Raw genomic sequence first — 21,179 nt, forward strand, 5'->3', positions numbered from 1 at the left:
TGACTTGATCTTTTGAAGACGTTCATCACCACGTAGGCGCTCTAATAATTTCTCAGACAAAATAAAATGGTCTTTTTTTTTTCATCTTTTTCAAACTCAGAAGACACCGCCATCAGTTGGTGCTCCAGCATGCACAACAATGGGATAGCTTTTCCCAAATTACAGTCCTCCTGGCTGACTGCACGCGTGAAGAACTCAAAAGGACGAAGCATGTCTGTCAGGCTTTTAACTATGTCCCATTGCGCCGCACTCATCCGCAGGTCCTCCTTCTGAGATGTACCCTCTGTGAAGAAATAGTGATCGAGTACCGTATACTGCTCATACAGACGCTCAAGCATGTAGAAGGTTGAGTTCCAACGTGTTGCCACCTCCTGGATGAGTGCTTTCACTGGCATTCCACGTTGAAGTAGCAGTCTCCTCAGATGCTTCCGGGCCTTAAAAGAATGGCTGAAATGGTTGCACATTTTGCGGCAGGTGGCCATTACCTCGAACGCTGTACTGTCTTTATCACTCAAGAATTTTTGAACTACCAGGTTGATACAGTGCGCCAAACACGGCACTCTAAAATAGTGACCCTGCCACATGGCCTTAACTACATTGGCGCCATTATCCGTGGAAACATAACCAATCTTGCGTTTTAGGGGGGATAGCATGTTCAAGACCTTTTTGTCAAACTCTTCCAAAAGGTTTTCTGCTGTGTGACTTTTCTCCAAGCCAAACATGGCTAGTGTTGCATGTTTCCGAGCAGCTTTGAAAACTTTGTCCGGGTCAACACCTGCGTTTAGCTTTGCTAAAACACCTGAAAAAGAGACCCAGTGTCCAGTGATGCACATGTAATCAGCGCCTGCGCCACTGGTCCACATGTCTGTTGTCAGATGTATTGTGTGAACAGCACTCTTCTTCAAAGCTGCCCCAATCGCCTCCAGCACATCTTCATGTAGTGCTGGAACCGCAACTCTGGCAAAATAGAACCGGCTAGGAACCTTCCATTTAGGGCAGAGCGTTGCCACTAATTCAAGAAAACCTACCGCTTCTACAAAAGAAAAAGGTAGAAGGTCCACAGCTAGCATTTTAGCCAGCTTAGTGTTATACAGACGCGTCAGTGGGTGGTTGCGTTCATATGGCACGTCTGAAGTAAGCATTGTTCTAATGTTGCCCTGGACCAAGCATTTACGGGCTGATAATGACTTCGTTGACCCAATTTTGCTCGCTGGTGAACTTTTGTGCGTTGGTGTCTCACTCGCTCCAACACTCTTAGTGTGCCTCACATTGGGTGTGCTGCTGACAGGGGTACTGGGTGTAAGGGAAGTGTTTGACACGTCTTCTTCCTCCTCGTCATCATCAGATGAAACATCAACGTTTCCTTGAATTTGCCCTTTCTTGATCGCATCTAGGTGCGCAAACCATCTGACAGTGTGCTTTCTCTCAAGATGACCTCTCTGGCCGCCGGTACCACAGTTGGTACCTGACTTACCACGACTAACTGCAAGCTTACAAAGGGTACAAATGGCAAACTTTGGATTTTTTGGACAAACAGTAAAGAAGTCCCAAACTGGGGACTTGAAGTGTCTGTGGGACCTGGAGGAGGCGGCGATACTGGTGGTGGTGGTCATGAAGCTAATGCCAGATGAAGTGGAGGATCTGGATTGCCCAACTTTTGTACGTTTTGCACTTTCACCGCCACTAATTAAGGTCGAGGTTGACGGAGGTCTCTTCTTGCCAGAAAGAAATATGGAAGCGGGACGAGTTGGTGTACTACTTAACTCCAATGATTGTGGTGTTTCCACTGCCTCCTCATCGACAACATCATCATCATCATCATCACGCTCAGCAGCTCTTCGGGCTAGGGTCAAAATGTCTGTTTGCTGCATGCCCGCTGGGGCTGCAGTGACCTTTATGATGACTGGGTCGTCGTTGGCAGAGTCTTCATCAGCAGCAGTATCCGCCACTTCTTGTTGAGCCTCATCACACTCCATAACTCTGAGACTTTGGACGAGCTTCCTTTTACGCTTAACTACCTTTGTTGGATCATGGTGTGCCTCACTCTCAGACGGCTGTGGTGCTGGTTCCCAAGTTTGATCCGTATCATCAGAAGGAGGTGTGCTTGAAGAGGATGTAGACACCACCCTTGATCTCTTCCTTGCTAGGGGTGTGGAAGACAATGAAGGATCATCAGGAGGAGTGGCTTCCTCAAATGATACCTCGCCTTGATTGTCGATTTCCTGATGTGCCCCTACTTCGGGAGGAACAACTATTGTGGGCACTTGTGACCCTCCATGCACCTCTGCTTGCGCATCTCCTTGCGCTGCCTCTCCTTCCACATGTACTTGGGCTTGTACTTGCACATGTGATTGTTGTTGCGGCTGTGGTTGTTCAACACTCGTCAGATGAGCTACAACAACCTGTGTTGATTGAGGGACATTGCTGCTGCTTTCTTGCGATGAGCCAACATCACTGGTCGATGGTGATTGAAGAACTATACTGGCTGCCTCTGCAGCACTCAAGGGCTTGGACTTAAGTTGGCGTGGTGGTGGTGGTGGCACTGAGCCCAATGGAGCGGGGGTGCTGCTGCCAGCTTGGTCCCCAGCAGATCCCGCTGCTGCTGCTGCAGGCATACTTTTTTTTTCTCCCAAAAAAGGGGCGGGCGGCACACCAGTCTCCTTGGTAACTTGCTTCTTCTGCTCCTTACTGGCACCTTTCTTGCTAGAGGAGCTACGGGTTACTTTTTTTGGGGCCATCTTCTTCAGAGCAGGTCAGCAGGCAGCAGTTGCACGAGTTGCAGAGGGTTCTGTGTCCAGACGTGACGTCGCGTGACGTTATGCTGCACACACCGCTGCAGGACTTCTTCCTGGCACTGGTGGTTCTCTTGAGTCTTCTTGTGCACCTAAAAGCAATGGAAGACAGAGGAACATCAGTTCAGTTATACACCCCAAAAAATCGACAAAACACAGAAAAATGAGCACAATCCCATGCCATCCATGATGTTTACATTGAAGACACCCCACAGAAAGACTAGGGACATGCAAGTATGCAACACTCACTACCCCTGGGCATAATGGATGAAAAGTATGCAAAATAAGTGCAGGCCTCAGACACTGCCTCTCCTCAAAATGGCCCCTTACACCCCAAGCACATGTTGCCTGTACCAGCCAGCACTCAAGATGGCCACCACCACCACCCACATGGCCAGTCCACATCAACAGTACACCCCCAAAAAACAGAAAAACAGCCAGAAATCACCACAATCCAATGCCATCCATGATGTTTACATTAAAGAGAGTGAGACCACACCACAGGCACACTCAGTCCATGCACCACCACCCCTGGGCAAAAGGCCACACCAGCAGCCCCCCAAAAACGACCAAAAACAGTAAAATAAGCACAATCCCAGCCCATCCATGGCCTCAATTATGTTTAAATTCAAGAAGACACCCCACAGAAATACTAGGCCCATGCAACACTCACCACCCCTGGGCAAAGGGCCACACCAGCAGGCCCAAAAAAAACGACAAAAAACAATAAAATCAGCACAATCCCAGCCCATCCATGGCCTCAATGGTGTTTAAATTCAAGAAGACACCCCTCAGAAACACTAGGCCCATGCAACACTCACTACCCCTGGGCATAATGGATGAAAAGTAGGCAAAATAAGTGCAGGCCTCAGACACTGCCTCTCCTCAAAATGGCCCCTTACACCCCAAGCACATGTTGCCTGTACCAGCCAGCACTCAAGATGGCCACCACCACCACCCACATGGCCAGTCCACATCAACAGTACACCCCCAAAAAACAGAAAAACAGCCAGAAATCACCACAATCCAATGCCATCCATGATGTTTACATTAAAGAGAGTGAGACCACACCACAGGCACACTCAGTCCATGCACCACCACCCCTGGGCAAAAGGCCACACCAGCAGCCCCCCAAAAACGACAAAAAACAATAAAATAAGCACAATCCCAGCCCATCCATGGCCTCAATTATGTTTAAATTCAAGAAGACACCCCACAGAAAGACTAGGCCCATGCAACACTCACCACCCCTGGGCAAAGGGCCACACCAGCAGGCCCAAAAAAACGACAAAAAACAATAGAATCAGCACAATCCCAGCCCATCCATGGCCTCAATGGTGTTTAAATTCAAGAAGACACCCCTCAGAAACACTAGGCCCATGCAACACTCACTACCCCTGGGCATAATGGATGAAAAGTAGGCAAAATAAGTGCAGGCCTCAGACACTGCCTCTCCTCAAAATGGCCCCTTACACCCCAAGCACATGTTGCCTGTACCAGCCAGCACTCAAGATGGCCACCACCACCACCCACATGGCCAGTCCACATCAACAGTACACCCCCAAAAAACAGAAAAACAGCCAGAAATCACCACAATCCAATGCCATCCATGATGTTTACATTAAAGAGAGTGAGACCACACCACAGGCACACTCAGTCCATGCACCACCACCCCTGGGCAAAAGGCCACACCAGCAGCCCCCCAAAAACGACCAAAAACAATAAAATAAGCACAATCCCAGCCCATCCATGGCCTCAATTATGTTTAAATTCAAGAAGACACCCCACAGAAATACTAGGCCCATGCAACACTCACCACCCCTGGGCAAAGGGCCACACCAGCAGGCCCAAAAAAACGACAAAAAACAATAAAATCAGCACAATCCCAGCCCATCCATGGCCTCAATGGTGTTTAAATTCAAGAAGACACCCCTCAGAAACACTAGGCCCATGCAACACTCACTACCCCTGGGCATAATGGATGAAAAGTAGGCAAAATAAGTGCAGGCCTCAGACACTGCCTCTCCTCAAAATGGCCCCTTACACCCCAAGCACATGTTGCCTGTACCAGCCAGCACTCAAGATGGCCACCACCACCACCCACATGGCCAGTCCACATCAACAGTACACCCCCAAAAAACAGAAAAACAGCCAGAAATCACCACAATCCAATGCCATCCATGATGTTTACATTAAAGAGAGTGAGACCACACCACAGGCACACTCAGTCCATGCACCACCACCCCTGGGCAAAAGGCCACACCAGCAGCCCCCCAAAAACGACCAAAAACAATAAAATAAGCACAATCCCAGCCCATCCATGGCCTCAATTATGTTTAAATTCAAGAAGACACCCCACAGAAAGACTAGGCCCATGCAACACTCACCACCCCTGGGCAAAGGGCCCCACCAGCAGGCCCAAAAAAACGACAAAAATCAGCACAATCCCAGCCCATCCATGGCCTCAATGGTGTTTAAATTCAACAAAACAGTTGTATCATGCACCCCTAACCAACCCTGGTCCTACTGGATACTGTGGCTACCCACAATATAATTTATTTAATGTTCTGAAAAAGTTCCAAAATTTTACTTGCAGCAACTGTAATGCCCCAAACAAACTTACTTGTGAAAGTTGATTTCTAATCCAAAAGTGATCCAAAGACAGTCAAAAAGGCCTCAAATCCAGCAGCACCCACAAAAAGTAATCCTTCCAGCTCCAGATCCAAATGAAAGTGACCAGGAGATGGACAAAGCACTGGGAGGAGCCTGCTGGACAGGAACAGGAAGTTGGAGACTGTGGGGCACTTCCTTCCTCCCCCCCCCCCAAAATGGACTCCTTGCAAAAAAAAAGGCCATGCAAATGTCAACCTGAGGAGTGATTCTGATAAAAATCATAATTTTCTGAAGGTTTATCCTGTTTGCTGGTGATTTTCTTGTGCGAAATTGCAAAATCTCTATTTCGCAAGTGCGAGATTGTTCCTTTCCGCCGCAACTACGTGTTCGCAATTGCGAACTCTCGCGAGGTGTGCTGTGCAAGGTGGCAAGCCGCGATTACGTATTCGCGGGCGCCAAACTCCCGCGGGAACACGCAGCAAGATCTAAAATGGCGCGTCACTCGCAAAGAAAAACAACTCGGCAAACGCTAAATGACGGAAAGTGAACGCCGTGCACCACGCCGCGCGCCGCAACCAAGCAAAAAATCCGCCGCGAGCGGATTCACGGATTTTCGACAAATTCGCGAGCGTTCGCGGATTACGAATTTGCCGAAAATCCGAAAAATCCGCGAGCGGAGCGGATTTTACGCCCATGCTTACGGAGGTGCTGTGGCATTTTGTGCATAGGGTGGCGGAGAATTTAATAGGTGGGACATTAATGGATCTTTCTCGGATCCTTCCTTTTGACCTTTTCCTCTATTTGGCAGCATCGGGTAACATTTATCTATCGCTAGTTTCTTGCTCCTAAGCATCTGTTCGCTCTCCTGCTCTTCCTCGTTATCTCTGTATGCAACGGCAGCTTGCACCATTGACATACCTCTTTTATTCTTTTTTGCTAATCTTATTTCTTTCTGTTTGGCTTCTTTGCGCCATAAGCGGAAAGAGTCAAACATCGCCGGCCGGGCTTTCTTCTTGAACAATTTGACCTCTAAGTTATCTAATATTTCTTGGTCGAAACTACCATATTGGGGCCATTTTAAAACACCATCCTTGCGGGTGTATTTTATCCATACCTCGTTATATGTTATAGGACCTACGCCGTGCTTCACATAGAGTTCATACGTTGGAGTTCCAATTGGAGGAACCGGACAAGAATCTTCCAATTTGGAGTCCTTACTACAACCAAGACAAAACAAGTTTCCAAGTCTGCTAAAACCAGGCATCTTCGCTCACTAGTCTAGCTTCAAACTTCAAAGGATTATCTGTTACGATATTTCTCGTGAATACACGAGTCCTTCGGCTTTGGGGCTTGCAAGTACCAAATCAAGTCGTATCTCAAGGATACCAAAAACTAAGGACAAACTAAGGACTGGGAGACGCTCCACTTATACTCAACTGAAGTATTTGAAGATCTGTGACGTCGCTAGAAGACTCGTCTATCGTTTCGCTCTACCAAGGATCACTGGGTCCAAAACAAGGCGATAGTCAGGGCAGCAGTCCTTCGTAGCCGTCGGGACGCGGGGAACCTCGCAGCAAAGACCTTCGGAACCACGTCGACATACAGGGGTCGCTGAAGTGGCTGGCCATCCTCCGGAATTTTCACACGAAGCTCCTCACGAACATCTGGCTTGGACCGTCACCGCTTGATATCGCCCCGAGTTGGGTGCCAACTGAGGTAACGGGTTTTTAGGAACCCGCTGGTGTCAGGGGATAACACCCGAAGACCTCTGAGTTCTCCCTTGTTCCGGACCACAGAAACAATGAGTCTTCTATCGCAGTCAAAGATCAAGTTTTATTGGTAGCTACCAAGTAACACGTGTCCCAGAAGTACACCACACGGAGAGTAGGTTTTGGGAGACTGTTCGTTTTTACAGAACCAGCCTTCTCCTTATATACAAGATATATGGCTTCAAGCAAGAATTCTTGAGTTTATAGTATGGCAATATACATATTTCTACAATAATACAAAGAGCGAAGTCATGTAAGCAAGCCCATATTTTAGATGTCCAGTTCGTTGATAGATTACCCAGTTAGGCCTGGAACTCCCATCAGATATCGATGAAACCTCAATAAAGAAAGGTGTAACCCAGTCATAAACCTGGCCATAAACAAGGAACGTGGACAGGTGCATGTTTGCAGAAAGCATGGTCTGTATGTAGTGAATGGTTCGTGGAATGTTATGCGTAGATGCTATCGCATTCGGCCACTGGGCGAGGAGCTGCCTAAACAGGTTTGGCCGAAGACAGTGGAGTCAGTTAGGACAGGTCAGGGGAAAGTCACGAAAGGTGGACGTGTCTATTTGGATCAAGCTCGACCTTTAATTGACTTATCATGAGGGCAAGATGCAAGATGGATGCCGTTCACAAAATGGAGTTTAAGGGATGGGACGGAAACTGTGATTTAGGGGTGTTGGCAACCCTCGATTGTAACGCAAATACATAGGAATGATGTCCTAATCATTATCGCTTCGTAGACACAAAAATCGTCTCGGTACGTTGAGGTTTCGTGACACGGGTATTGGACCTCGATATCGGGAGAACAACGGGGTCCGGATTTTGAGAACCACACACCTATGCATCACACCATCATGGAATATTTCTGGGAGAATAGAAAAATTCTGCAAAGGGGTATACATATTTAAATTGGCGCCTAGCTGAAGTCTCTTTTTAATGGTTCTCCATATAGCATAAGCCGTGTCAAAGATCTTGAATTTGTTATAGCATCTTCTAACAAAATCTTAGAATTTGTTTTTTTTGTAGTAACTAGGCTCGATAATCCGATTTAAACACTGTTTAGCCTCAGAGCCCAAGAGCATTTCGTAAATAGATGGCATTAAGAAGTCCTCTGTAGGAACATCCGGTAGTATTAAAACATCCATGTGCTGCAGTATCGCCATCCAATGATAAAATTGAAAGTTCGGGATACCCCATCCCCCTCTCTCTTGAGGCAACATACAGCTTTTTAATGCTCTCCTAGACCGATGATACCTCCAGAGAAATCTAGAACACATTCTCTCTATACGAACAAAATAGCCAGAAGGTATCAAAAAGAGAATGGCAAGAAATAAATATAAAAACTTAGGGAAAATAAGCATTTTTATCACATTGCTGCGCCCTAAAAGTGAAAGCTTTAAGTTGTTTAATCTTTCTAAGATTTTGTTAGAAGATGCTATAACAGGATCCAAGTTAATGGGAATGATTTCTTCGATATTGGCTGTGATCCTTATACCCAAATAAATAGCCTCGTTTTCTAGTATTATGTTCAAAGGGCGGCCTGTCACCGAATGGATAAGTTGTGTTTTGTCGACATTAAGTTTGTATCCAGATAGTCGACCGAATTCCGCAGCGGATTTTACAATGATGGGTAGTGCAGTATTAATCTCAGCTGTTACCACTGCGATATCATTTGCGTAAGCACAGATTTTAAAATCATAGTTATGTAGCTGAATTGGCCTAATTGCTGGATTCCTTTCTAGATTCATAATAAATGGGTCGATATATAGTGCGAACAGCAAGGGCGAGCAGGGACACCCCTGTCTCGTTCCCCTTGCTATCCGCACTGCCCCCGACATCGCCCCAGAAACACGGACAACAGCGGTCGGCTGAATATACAGCGTCCGTATTGCATTAATAAATTCGGGAGGGATACCCTTTTTCCCTAGAACAGACCACAAAAAGGCCCATGTGACCCTGTTGAACGCTTTTCGGTGTCCAACAGGGCCACACCAACCGAGGAGCAGGTGCCCTGTGCCCAATCCAGCAGGGATATAATCCGTCTAATATGGTCTGTGGTACTTCTACCCTGTATAAATCCGTGTTGCCTTATAGAGACAAGCTCTGGCATCAAATCATTTAACCGATTGGCTATAAGTTTCGAGTAAATTTTGCTGTCCGAATTCAGCAATGAAATTGGTCTTTATGACCCCATTTCTTCCGTTTTTTAGCCTTTCTTTTTAAACACAACTATTATTGCTTCCCCGGCCTTCCCCGAAAATGCTTGCTGACAAACGTCCACTAGTTCCTTTTTTAACTGGTTTCTAAAATTCCTGTAAAATTCCAGCGGGATGTTATCTGGCCCCATGGCCTTACCCTGAGCCAACCCTAAAATCGCTATCTCGATCTCTTGCCAATCTGGAGGTGCCAATAGATTCAATCGTTGAGCTTCAGATAAAGTTAACTGAGTCACTTCTGTTAAATATTCGTCCAGCTCAGCCGGAACCGCAGCCACATCCTCACTATAAAGTTGTTGATAAAACTCTTGAAAGGCCGTTAATACTCCCTCTTTTTGGTCTCCTGCACCACACCCTGCAGATCCTTAATTTTAGGAATCTCGTTATACGCCTGTTTTTCCCTTGCCCTTTTAGCTAACATTCTGCCTGTTTTTTCTCCAAATTCATATGCCTCTTCCTTATGCTCAATTTGGTTGGCAGCAATTTGATCGGCAATACTGGTATAAACATTTGCTCTTTTAATGGAGAGATCGTTCTGAGCCTGATTACGTAGTTCTGCATCTGCTCCTTGCCTAAGAACCTCTGCCAGCTTCTTCTCTGCCCTTAAAACCTGTTCGAAATCCTGCCGTAGTTTAAGGAGGAGCTGATTGCGCTTAAATACAGAAAAACTAAGGGTCTCTCCACGAACCACGGATTTGAAGGTGTCCCAAACAACCTCCTGGGTTGCCGTACCCTTGTTGATGGCAAACAAATCCTCGATTGTTTTAGACATAAACTGGCAATATTGCTCATCCAATAGTAATTTCCGCTCAAAAGACCATCTTGGGAGTTCCTTTTTGCCATCCGTGTCAAAAGCCAGTTCTAATACAATAGGATTGTGATCAGATGCTAGTTTGTGGTGAATTTGAATTTTAGCTTTAGTTAGAAATGCGGATGTAGTAAAGAAATAGTCCAATCGCACAAATGTTGAGTGGGGGGCTGAAAAAAACGTAAACCCCAGATCATTCGGGTTCTTTACGTGCCACGCGTCATAAAGACCGTGATCCTTGAGCAATCTGCGTAGGGCCGAATACACTAAGGGGCATATTACCAACAACTAGCGATAATTATCGCTATGTTGGCTTAGCGGCAATATTTTTATCGCCGAGGTGCGGCGATTTTTATCGCTTTGGAACCTTGCTAATATCAAGGTTTATCTCCTAAGCGATAAAAATCGTCCGAAATGCATGAATATCACTGAAAAGTCAGCGATATTCATGCATTACCGAGCTAATGCTCTTAGCCATGTTATCCACCTACCATTGGATAACATGGCTAAGAACTGCTCAGGGGCAGGTGTTAGCTTTTGGAGATATTCGCGCTTAGCGCGAGTACCTCCAAAAGTTGGTAATAGGAGATAGCGATGTTAGCGACTGTTTTCAGTCGCTAACATCTTGGCACGCCCACTTTGCATGTCATTAGTGATACATTTCACTGACATGCAAAGCGGGGCCCAAGATGGTCGCTATCTCCTACTAGCTGTCGCTAACTGGTGTTAGCGACAGCTAGGTAATAGGGAGATTATTTTATCTCCGCTTTCTTGGCTTTTACAGCAAAAAAAGCGGAGATAAACCCCCTTGATAATATGCCCCTAACTTCTTTCTCCCTACATATACTGGTTTGGATCTAATATCCCAGCCTGCCCCAATGTTAATGTTAAGGTCGCCACACATTAACACTGGAGTAATCCATTGTGCCAGTTCTAAATTAAGGAAGTTAAAGACTTCTGCGTCGTCCAAATTTGGCCCATAAATATTGCAAAGTGTAATTCCTTGCTGCCCCACTTTGAATTCAGCGATTGCCCAACAACCCCACTTATCGGCAGCAGTCTTTACACAATCCACCAGACCCCTTTTTTTAAGTATCGCCACCCCTCTTTTGAATCCAGTTTGCTTAGAGCAAACTACCAATTCCATTCCCATGTTCTTTAAATATTCTCTATTGGCCCAGGCAATATGGGTTTCCTTCAAGCAAAGGATATCTATGCCCAGAATCTGAATAATCTTGGCTAAAATTTGGCGTTTCCTTGGGTCATTTAGGCCACAAATATTTAATGTGCAAATCTTTATTTTCCTATACATTGCCCTTGTTGATCAGAGCCTATTCTTTGCAAAGATATATTTTTGATTACCTTACATCTTGTGCTATTTTCTATCAGTTTTATACAGTGCATATCTTGTTTCTTCTCCTGAACACACATTATGCATTTAAAGAGCAGATCTGAGTTTCCTGCTGCTGCCGTTTCCCCCCCACCACCAAAAACCCGTGCCCCACCCGTACTCCCGTGTCCTTCCACCCATTACTCCCCTCCCCCGACCCATCCTTCCCATCATATGAGGCCGAGTGACCATCCGTCCCTGCAGTGATGGCGTACCGTGTCCCCTCCCCTCTATCCCCTAGGACCAAGAACTCATTGTAAGGGAAAAATAAGGATAACAGCCAAGTCAGAAAAAAAAACAACACACAGACCTAATCTAGGCCATGTTCTAACAACCTTACTCCAGGCTTTCACCTATGCCCCTCCCCCTACAAAGTTTCCAAGTACTCTTTAGCCTGGATTTCTGACAAAAAAAGCTTTGTTTGGCCTTTCATCATAACTTTAAGTTTCGCAGTATTCTGCAGATACACCACAGCTCCTTTCTTTTGAAAGTCCAGTATAAGTTGCCGTAGATGCCACCTTTTAGAGACTGTGGCCTGACAGAAGTCCGGTCTAACAAAAAAGTTACAGTCCTTAGCTGTTGCTTTCTTATCAGGTCTTGCCAAAGCATAAATATCTTCACGGGCTAGGAAGCTGTTAAAGCAAACTAATATCGCCCTAGGAAGGCTCTCTTCTCCTTGACGGGGCTTTCTCACATTGAACGGAAACCTGTGTGCCCTTTGAATTTCCCGGGTCCATTCCCAAGTTGTAAACTCCGGGAAGGCTTCTTTCGGGAGTTCAGCAACAAACGTACGGACATTAGGGCCTTCCAATCCCTCAGGGACCCCAAGGAAACGTAGGTTGTTCCTATGAGAATTATTTTTAAGTTCCGCTAATTTGTGACTCAAGTCGTCACGATGGGCCTTGACGGATTCCAATTCCTCTTTCTGTGCAGCGGGATGGTCCTCGAGAGCAAATATTCGAGCCTCTGCTTCTGTGACTCTAACTGCAGTTTCAGCTCCTAATTTTATCGCCCGCCTCACTGCATTTTTTACTTTGCTGCAGGTAGCTTGTACTCGAACAATTTCAGCTTTACTTTCGGCTTTATGGCCGATCATAGTCTCATATATAGTTACCAAGGTGACTTCTTGTGGAGGTGGTGTCTCTAATAAGCTCGGAATCTCCTTCTCACCTGCTCGAGCTTTGCTTAAACCAGACATTTCCTTGGTGATTTCATTTGTAGCTGAGCTGGATAATTGTGGACAGTCTACTATAGGCTGCAGCGACCTTTTTTGTTGTTGTGTTCTTTCTAAAAGTAGTAGAACTGCAGTTAGGAGACATCTTGCTATCTCCTGAAACCTCCCCCAGGCTGCTGCCTTCACTCACTCACTCGTCATCCGCCCAGTCCTTACTCAGGTGTGAGCCCTCATCCGCTGATTCTTCCAATAGTGAATAGAAATTTCCAATAGATTCTGGTACAGACAAAGCCTCCTGTGATCCCACCTCATGAGCGAGTAAGTTAGACTGCCCCAATAAAATATCATCTTTTTCCTTGAATAAATCCCTCTGTGTGCAGGTATTAACATTAACCCGCTCCACTTGTTCGACTTGAGGCTACTCAGCAGTTGGATCCGTAACAAACTCCTCGGATATTACAGGGACAACCGAAATATCAGTTACTGCTTCTATCAGAGGGGCCGGGGGGTCTGGAGTTAAGACAGCAGATGCTACCTCTACTACTGGGGGCTCAGCCACGGAATCAGCATTACGGGCACTCTGCCTCTCAAACATGACTGGAAGGGTCAAACTCTGCGTGCCTTGCTTCAACGAGCGAATACTAACAACTCCTTTCCCCTTACTTTCTTCATTCTTCTTACGGGCCCCCTGTTCGATAACGGTCTCACCGTCTTTTACAGTATCCCCGTTTGTGTTACCAGCCATTCTTTCAATATTTTCCCCCGTACCTGTCTCTTTGTTCTTTAGACTGCGGGTAATAACTTTCGTGATCTCATTCGCTTTGCCAACACCTTGAGCCGGCATATTTTTTCTCGTGGTGCCTCCTCGGCCACGGATTACCCTGCTGCGATGTCCACTCAAGAGGGGGAAGAGAGGAAAGAGGGGAAATCTCCAAAGTGGCGTGTTACGCCGGAAAACAATCAGGTCTCCCAGCATCCGTGCTGAATCCAAGTGAGAACGATTTCCTCGAAAATGTGCAGCAGCTGATACCTTCTTTTTTTTTTTCTTCTCCTTTACCACCGGGAAAAAGCATTCTCCGCAGGCTAACCGCCAAGCCCCGGGTTCAGACCAGCTCCAGCTCCCTGCACCGCCTCCTACACCACGCTGGAGTCCTCTGAGTCCTCCAAATTGCGGCACGGCACACACCCTCCTGCAAAGCACCAGCCGATTGAATCTTCCGAGAACTAACATAACAGGTTAGTCTCGTACTTCATGAGGCTTCCTTCCTCTTTGCAGGGTTTTCGCTTCGGCTACAGCTGCAAAGGTTGGTCCGGGAATGGGAGAGAGGAACCGAGCTGTTACACAGCCCACGCCACGGACGCCATCTTGCCTCTACCAGACAGCTGTGAGATATTGTTTTAAAAGCGATTTCTTTTTTGTTTGTGTTTTACGTTCATAATCAAGTGCTTTTATAAGATGAACTGTTTTTAACTGTTGTGCTTGCTTTTGTGATTTTACTCGTATAAAATCGAATAAAGCTTGTTCTGATTATGAGTAGGTATTGACATTTATAAAAAATCTTCTAGGTTTCTCTCTACTAGAGTTTCTTCTGAAAGGGTCCCTATGTATTCGCTGTATATCCTGGCAAAGGTCAAAAGTCCTGACTGCTGGTATTAGTTTTTTTAGAAGGATTGCAGTGAAATCTTTCAAGTTCTCACCTTCTTTTCCTTCCGGAATGTTAAAGACCCTTAGATTGTTTCTTCTGAAGTTAATCTCTAATACTTCGATTTTATCCTGAAGTGCTTTCTCACCCACCTTAGGATTTTTAATCTCTTTGCTGTTGCCAGCTACTTCCCCTTTCAACTCTTCTAAGGATGTTTACAGATTTCTTAATCTTTTGGACAAGTCAGTTAGTTTAATTTCAAGATACTCAGAGGCTGCACAGATTTTTGCTTGGTTTGCCTCTGACAGTGCAAATCTATTCTTAATTTCTTCAGAGAGTGTGTGTAATTGCCCTCCTATATTTTCCTGACTCGTGAGGTATAGATGTGCTCCCCCAGCTCTTTGGTGTGGGAGGGCCCTAGGTTCTGTCAATGTTGCCAATACAGGTTGAGCTATCTCTTCTCCCAGGACTTCCAGGGCTTGGAACCTGTTGGTTAAAGGTAACTGGAGTGTTTCAACTTGGTGTTGCTCCATATTGCTCATACTGCCGGGAGAACCTGAACTACCAGTATGCCCTATTGATGTTTTCTCACTACCATTGACCTTGAAAAAAGAGACCTTAATGAGGGTGTGATTTCATCTTTCCCCACCAGTGAGTCTGCTATGTGTATTATAATTATTATGCCAACAGCAATTATTGGTGTTTGTATATGTCCTACTAAGGTGTTACTCAGTGCTGCAAACCAATTTCCCACTGAGGAAAAACTCTTACCAAATCTTTTCCCATGAACCTTTCAACTCTTAGTTCTTTTAAATCACTATTCAAATGAGTGATGTTACTAATATATACCCGCTTCACAAGGAATTTGGTACAGAATCACAGCTGGATTTGGCACTACTGGACAACAAGGTATAATAATCTGATTGAATTTCCTAAAGTCTTGAACTGTCATGTACCTTGTATTGCGTTTGCAAATTCCCATGAGAGGAGAATTGCATGGACTCCCTAAAATCTGTTTTAGAATACCATGTTCAATTAAAATCTCAATCACAGGTGTTACTCCTGCAATTGTTCCAGAACTCATTTTGTAAGCGGGTGTTCTCGGGAACTCTGCATTTGAAGAAGCAAAGCTGGAGGCGGGGAAGTGAAGTGGTTTAAGTAGGAAAGTGTCAGCATCACTGAAGCTTGGCCAAGAGTTTTCTATGGGTTGGGAATAAGTGTTAGCCCAAGGCACACTTAGAAAAGGAAAACAAATAGGCATAGAGATCTAAACCCCTCAAAGTTCAGGGGGAATGCCCTGGGCATATAGGGTAAAGCAACAGGATGTGCAAGAGAGGGCTGGAAAGTATCTGCAAAGTATCTGAATCTCTGAAAGGGTGAACACTAAATTATAACACCCAAAGTCCACTAGGAAATACCTCCTTGGTACACATCATCAGGGGTCCATTGTTCTTGTTCATTTCTCATGTTGCAAACTGCAACATCTGCAGGTTATCCCACATTGGAGAAGCGAGTGACATCTCCTGTTCACGCACACATCAGTTTGCCACAGTTGCTCAATAGGCCTTTCAGCTGATGCTCTGGTTCCTCGTGTTCCTTCGTCAAGGTCTTCTTCTTAGGCTTTTTCTCTATCTCTAGTACAGTAATGTATAAAACTAACAACGTATGTCCTGCAAGAAATGTCAAGTTAGCAGAAAATGGAAACAACATTTATGTAACATGCAGCATGGCGAAAAACAGGCCTAAATTGTCAGGACAAATTAAAGCCTTAACACATTAGTGCACTTTTTATATACATGTGCACATTTAAACACACATGAACATAAGTTTCTAGAGCATTAGAATCACATTACATACACAATTCAGTATGTCTTCAAAATAATCGCATGCCAGTATGACTGAGATAATTATTTTAATCAATTATATGAAATATTAATGCACACATTACCAAATTATTTTATCTTTTTAAGTAAAATCACATTCTACCTGTGTGAGCTTCTATCCAGTTATCTAAGCAGTAAGTGTTGTTTAGAATCTCAAAGCACACATTATAAAAGTGTAATTTTATTATGACAGTGGGTACATCATCTGCTAAATAAGTATGGTTTAATTATCATAGCCAGTTATGCTAAAACACATTCACCAGAGAGTGTGTGTAATTACCCTCTTATATTTTCCTGACTCGTGAGGTATAGATGTGCTCCTCCAGCTCTTTGGTGTGGGAGGGCCCTAGGTTCTGTCAATGTTGCCAATACAGGTTGAGCTATCACTTCTCCGGGGACTTCCAGGGCTTGGAACCTGTTGGTTAAAGGTAACTGGAGTGTTTCAACTTGGTGTTGCTCCATATTGCTCATACTGCCGGGAGAACCTGAACTACCAGTATGCCCAATTGATGTTTTCTCCCAACCATTGACCTTGAAAAAAGACCTTAATGAGGGTGTGATTTGATTTTTCCCCTCCAGTGAGTCTGCTATGTGTATTATAATTATTATGCCAACAGCAATTATTGGTGTTAGTATTTGTCCTACTTAGCTGTTACTCAGTGCTGCAAACCAATTTCCCACTGAGGAAAAACTCTTACCAAATTTCTCCCATGCACCTTTCAACTCTTAGTTCTTTTAAATCACTATTCAAATGAGTGATGTTACTAATATAGTCCCGCTTCACAAGGAATTTGGTACAGAATCACAGCCGGATTTGGCACTACTGGACAACAAGGTATAATAATCTGATTGATTTTCCTAAAGTCTTCAACTGTCATGTACTTCGTATTGCGTTTGCAAATTCCCATGAGATGAGAATTGCATGGACTCCCTAAAATCTATTTTTGAATACCTTGTTCAATTAAAAGCTCAATCACAGGTGTTACTCCTGCAATTGTTCCAGAACTCATTTTGTAAGCGGGTGTTCTCGGGAACTCTGCATTTGGAGAAGCAAAGCTGGAGGCAGGGAAGTGAAGTGGTTTAAGTAGGAAAGTGTCAGCATCACAGAAGCTTGGCCAAGAGTCTTCTATGGGTTGGGAATAAGTGTTAGCTTAAGGCACACTTAGAAAAGGAAAACAAATAGGCAAAGAGATCTAAACCCCTCAAAGTTCAGGGGAAATGCCCTGAGCATATAGGGTAAAGCAACAGGATGTGCAAGAGAGGGCTGGAACATATCTGCAAAGTATCTGAATCTCTGAAAGGGTGAACACTAAATTATAACACCCAAAGTCCACTAGGAAATACCTCCTTGGTACACATCATCAGGGGTCCATTGTTCTTGCCCATTTCTCACGTTGCAAACTGCAACATCTGCAGGTTATCCCACATTGGACAAGCGAATTACATCTCTTGTTCACGCACACATCAGTTTGCTACAGTTGCTCAATAGGCATTTCAGCTGATGCTCTGGTTCCTCGTGTTCCTTAGTCAAGGTCTTCTTCTTAGGCTTTTTCTCTATCTCTAGTACAGTAATGTATAAAACTAACAACGTATGTGTATACCTGCAAGAAGTGTCAAGTTAGAAGAAAATGGAAACAACATTTATGTAACATGCAGCATGGCGAAATACAGCCCTAAATTGTCAGGACAAATTAAAGCCTTAACTCATTAGTGTACATTTTATATACATGTGCACATTTAAACACACATGAACATAAGTTTCTAGAGCATTAGAATCACAATATATACAACATTCAGTATGTCTTCAAAATAATCGCATGCCAGTATGACTGAGATGATTATTTTAATCAATTATATGAAATATTAATGCACACATTACCAAATTATTTTATCGTTTTCAGTAAAATCACATTCTACCTGTGTGAGTTTCTATCCAGTTATCTAAGCAGTAAGTGTTGTTTATAATCTCAAAGCGCACATTATAAAAGTCTAATTTTATTTTGTCAGTGGGTACATCATCTGCTAAATAAGGGGCCTATTAGGATGGCGGACGGACCTGCGTCCGTCCGCCACCCCAGACGTGGAGGGACCGTCTGCAGGGGCAGCGGCGGTCCCTCTGTGTGAATTAGGATGTGACCGCCACCCTGGCGGTCACATCCTGTATTTTTAACATGCGGCGGGTGCTGCTTGAAGCAGCACCCGCCGCAATGTGAAAACTGCATTCAGTGCATTTGCATGCACAAACGGCAGGCACCGCGCGGTGCCTGCTGCTTTGTGCAAGCAAATTCAGGGGGGTACCATAGGTACCCCCCATGTGCACCCCCACCCCCCCCTTCATCCTTGGGGCCCGCAACGGGCCCCCAAAGAAAAGACCGTATGCCTTTTCGTGGCGGCATTGCCGCCGCGGAAAGGCATGTCCCAAGGCTAATCCTAATATGGCTGGCGGTGTCTGATAGACACCGCCACCATATTAGAGCTTTTCCGCCGCGGTCTGAAGGCGACCGCGGCGGAAAAGCGGCGGACGGTCTCCCCGTCCGCCGATGACACCCCAGTCATCCTAATCTGGCGGGGGGTCTTCACAAACACCGCAGTGGTGAATCCGCTTCCTCCAGGCCGGCGGTGGCTTCCGCCGGCCCGGAGGATGCGGATTCACCGCAATCATAATCGGCCCCTAAGTATGGTTTAATTATCATAGCCAGTTATGCTAAAACACATTCATATGAGTATTTCTCTAATCCTTCAGTAAATGCGCTTTTTAAAAATTGTCAAGTGCAATACTTACATTAGTTTGTGAAACTATACACGAAACATGAGCTAAGTGCACTTTCATACCGTGTGTCCGTTAAGTATTTGTGATGTGGAAAGGGTGGGCAACTTGTTCTCTGCACCAATAGCTTTTGACACCCATCATTCTCCGGGGTTCTGCCCATCGGGCTGTTCTTCAGCCCAGGTTATGGCGTCTGGCCACTAGAGCCTACTGAGATCACTGTGCCTTCGCTGTTAACTTGCATAGTAAGATATCACTTACCTACTGATGCAGGCAGAAGCCCATTTAGTAACTCCTAACCCAAAAAAAGCAAAAAATGGACCCTTCGCTATTTGATTCAAACTTATTTTTATTCGGAGAATTTTGTATTAATGGCAAATATTCCTGCCTTTAAGTGAATGCGAATTGTGCATATCTGGTCTGTACTGCTGAGTGACCGTTTTCGGTAAAAATATAGCTGTGGGGCTGCCTTCTGAGCCTGGGGTTCTCGTGTTCACTCTGCATTCCTCTCATGGTCTCCCTCCCATCCCCTCAAGTGATTGTAAACAGAACATAGCTTTCAAAATGACTGCATATGGTGCAATTTACTACCACCATGTCTGCTGTAGTATTGTCTGTAAAGACACAGGGGCTGGTGGTGGACATTTGGGGCCTACTCTTCTAACCTTAATGAAGTGAGAATTTCACAGGGGAACTGGAGCCTGCTAAATTGCCCGTGCCAGCCCTAAAGAGAAAGGCGATTGACATAACTTTAAAAAAATCCATGCAGTGTTTGCATATGTGTGCTTTAATTTAAAGTAGAACAGGAATTCCCAACAGCCCTATAATGCTGACTTCTTATGGAGTTGGCAATGGCAAGCATGTACTGTTATTCAAAAGAAACATGTTTGAAATATATCAAAGAAAGCATTATGTGTTTTGTGTTATGTGTGTTTTTAATTACTTCAGTTAGTAAACACCAGCACTTAATGAATCTACCAGGAGCCTGATGATAAGGCCGAGATGTGTATTGCTCGTGGAATGCTGGTTGATATTTGCTTCTCCATAGTTATTATCATGGCTTAAAGAGAGGCGATTGCCTCCGGGTCTTTGACTGGCAATAATTAACAAGCATTTGTAATGCAATAGGTCTTGCATTTGGAATAGTTAGAGCTATTGGTATTGTAAATGACATTGGCAATGCCTTTTATCTATGTGTTTTGGAAAAGGACAGGAAAAATACAGGAAAGATTGGCCTCTTGGGAAACTCTGAGGCCTAATGAAAGACCAAAAGTCAGAAACAGCAGCTGTGCATCTGCCTTTGGATCAGGATGTTGAGCGAAAAAGCGACGGCAGACATGAGAGGGCAGAGCGACAAAGACATGGAGACAGGCTGGTCAGGAGAGAGAAAAGGCTAAGAACAACAGAAAAAGAGGAGTGCATAAGGGTGAAATTGAGAGCAGAGAGAAAAGGCAATACAAAATGAGAGTGTGAGAGATAGCAAGGAGAGGTGAAAGAAAAAGTTGGGACGTTAAAGGGCAGAATAAGGATATGAAAGAGAAAGATGATGGTAAAGAGAGACAACTTATAGGAGAAAGAGATGAAGGGCATAGAGTGTACAGTGAAATTAAATGGCGGTTTGAGAAAAGGAGGGTAGGACGTGAGAGAGAGAGGATAGCATGAGGAACAAGTAGGGGATAGAGAAGAAAAAGGGAAAGAAAAAGGAGATCGAAAATCGGAATGAAAAGAAAACTTTTAAAAGTGAGGAGGAGATTAGGTGATGTGAGAAAGGTGGTAAAGAGAGACCGAGTGGAATCAGAAAGAGAGGCGAGAGAATGAAGGGAGGAAGGTGTAAAGAGGAGAGAGAGGAGAGACAGGTAGAATGGGAAACTTAGAACCCTGCAAGAAGTGGCATTAGTGCAGTGGATTCAGGTGCACTGTGCAGAGGGATACAAGGAGCCCACTGCCCTCTAATCATGGTTATTTTTAATATCCAGGCAGGGAGAAAAAGGGCCATGTTTCTTGATCACATTAGTTTGTACAGCACCTCTACTACCCTACCGACTGAGACATCGCTTACCAATTCATAACAGAGCCTATATTTAGAAAGCAGTAAATGTTCAAACTTTCTCCATTCTTC

Source organism: Lissotriton helveticus, chromosome 2_1, assembly GCF_964261635.1.
Source record: "Lissotriton helveticus chromosome 2_1, aLisHel1.1, whole genome shotgun sequence".
Lineage (NCBI taxonomy): Eukaryota > Metazoa > Chordata > Amphibia > Caudata > Salamandridae > Lissotriton > Lissotriton helveticus.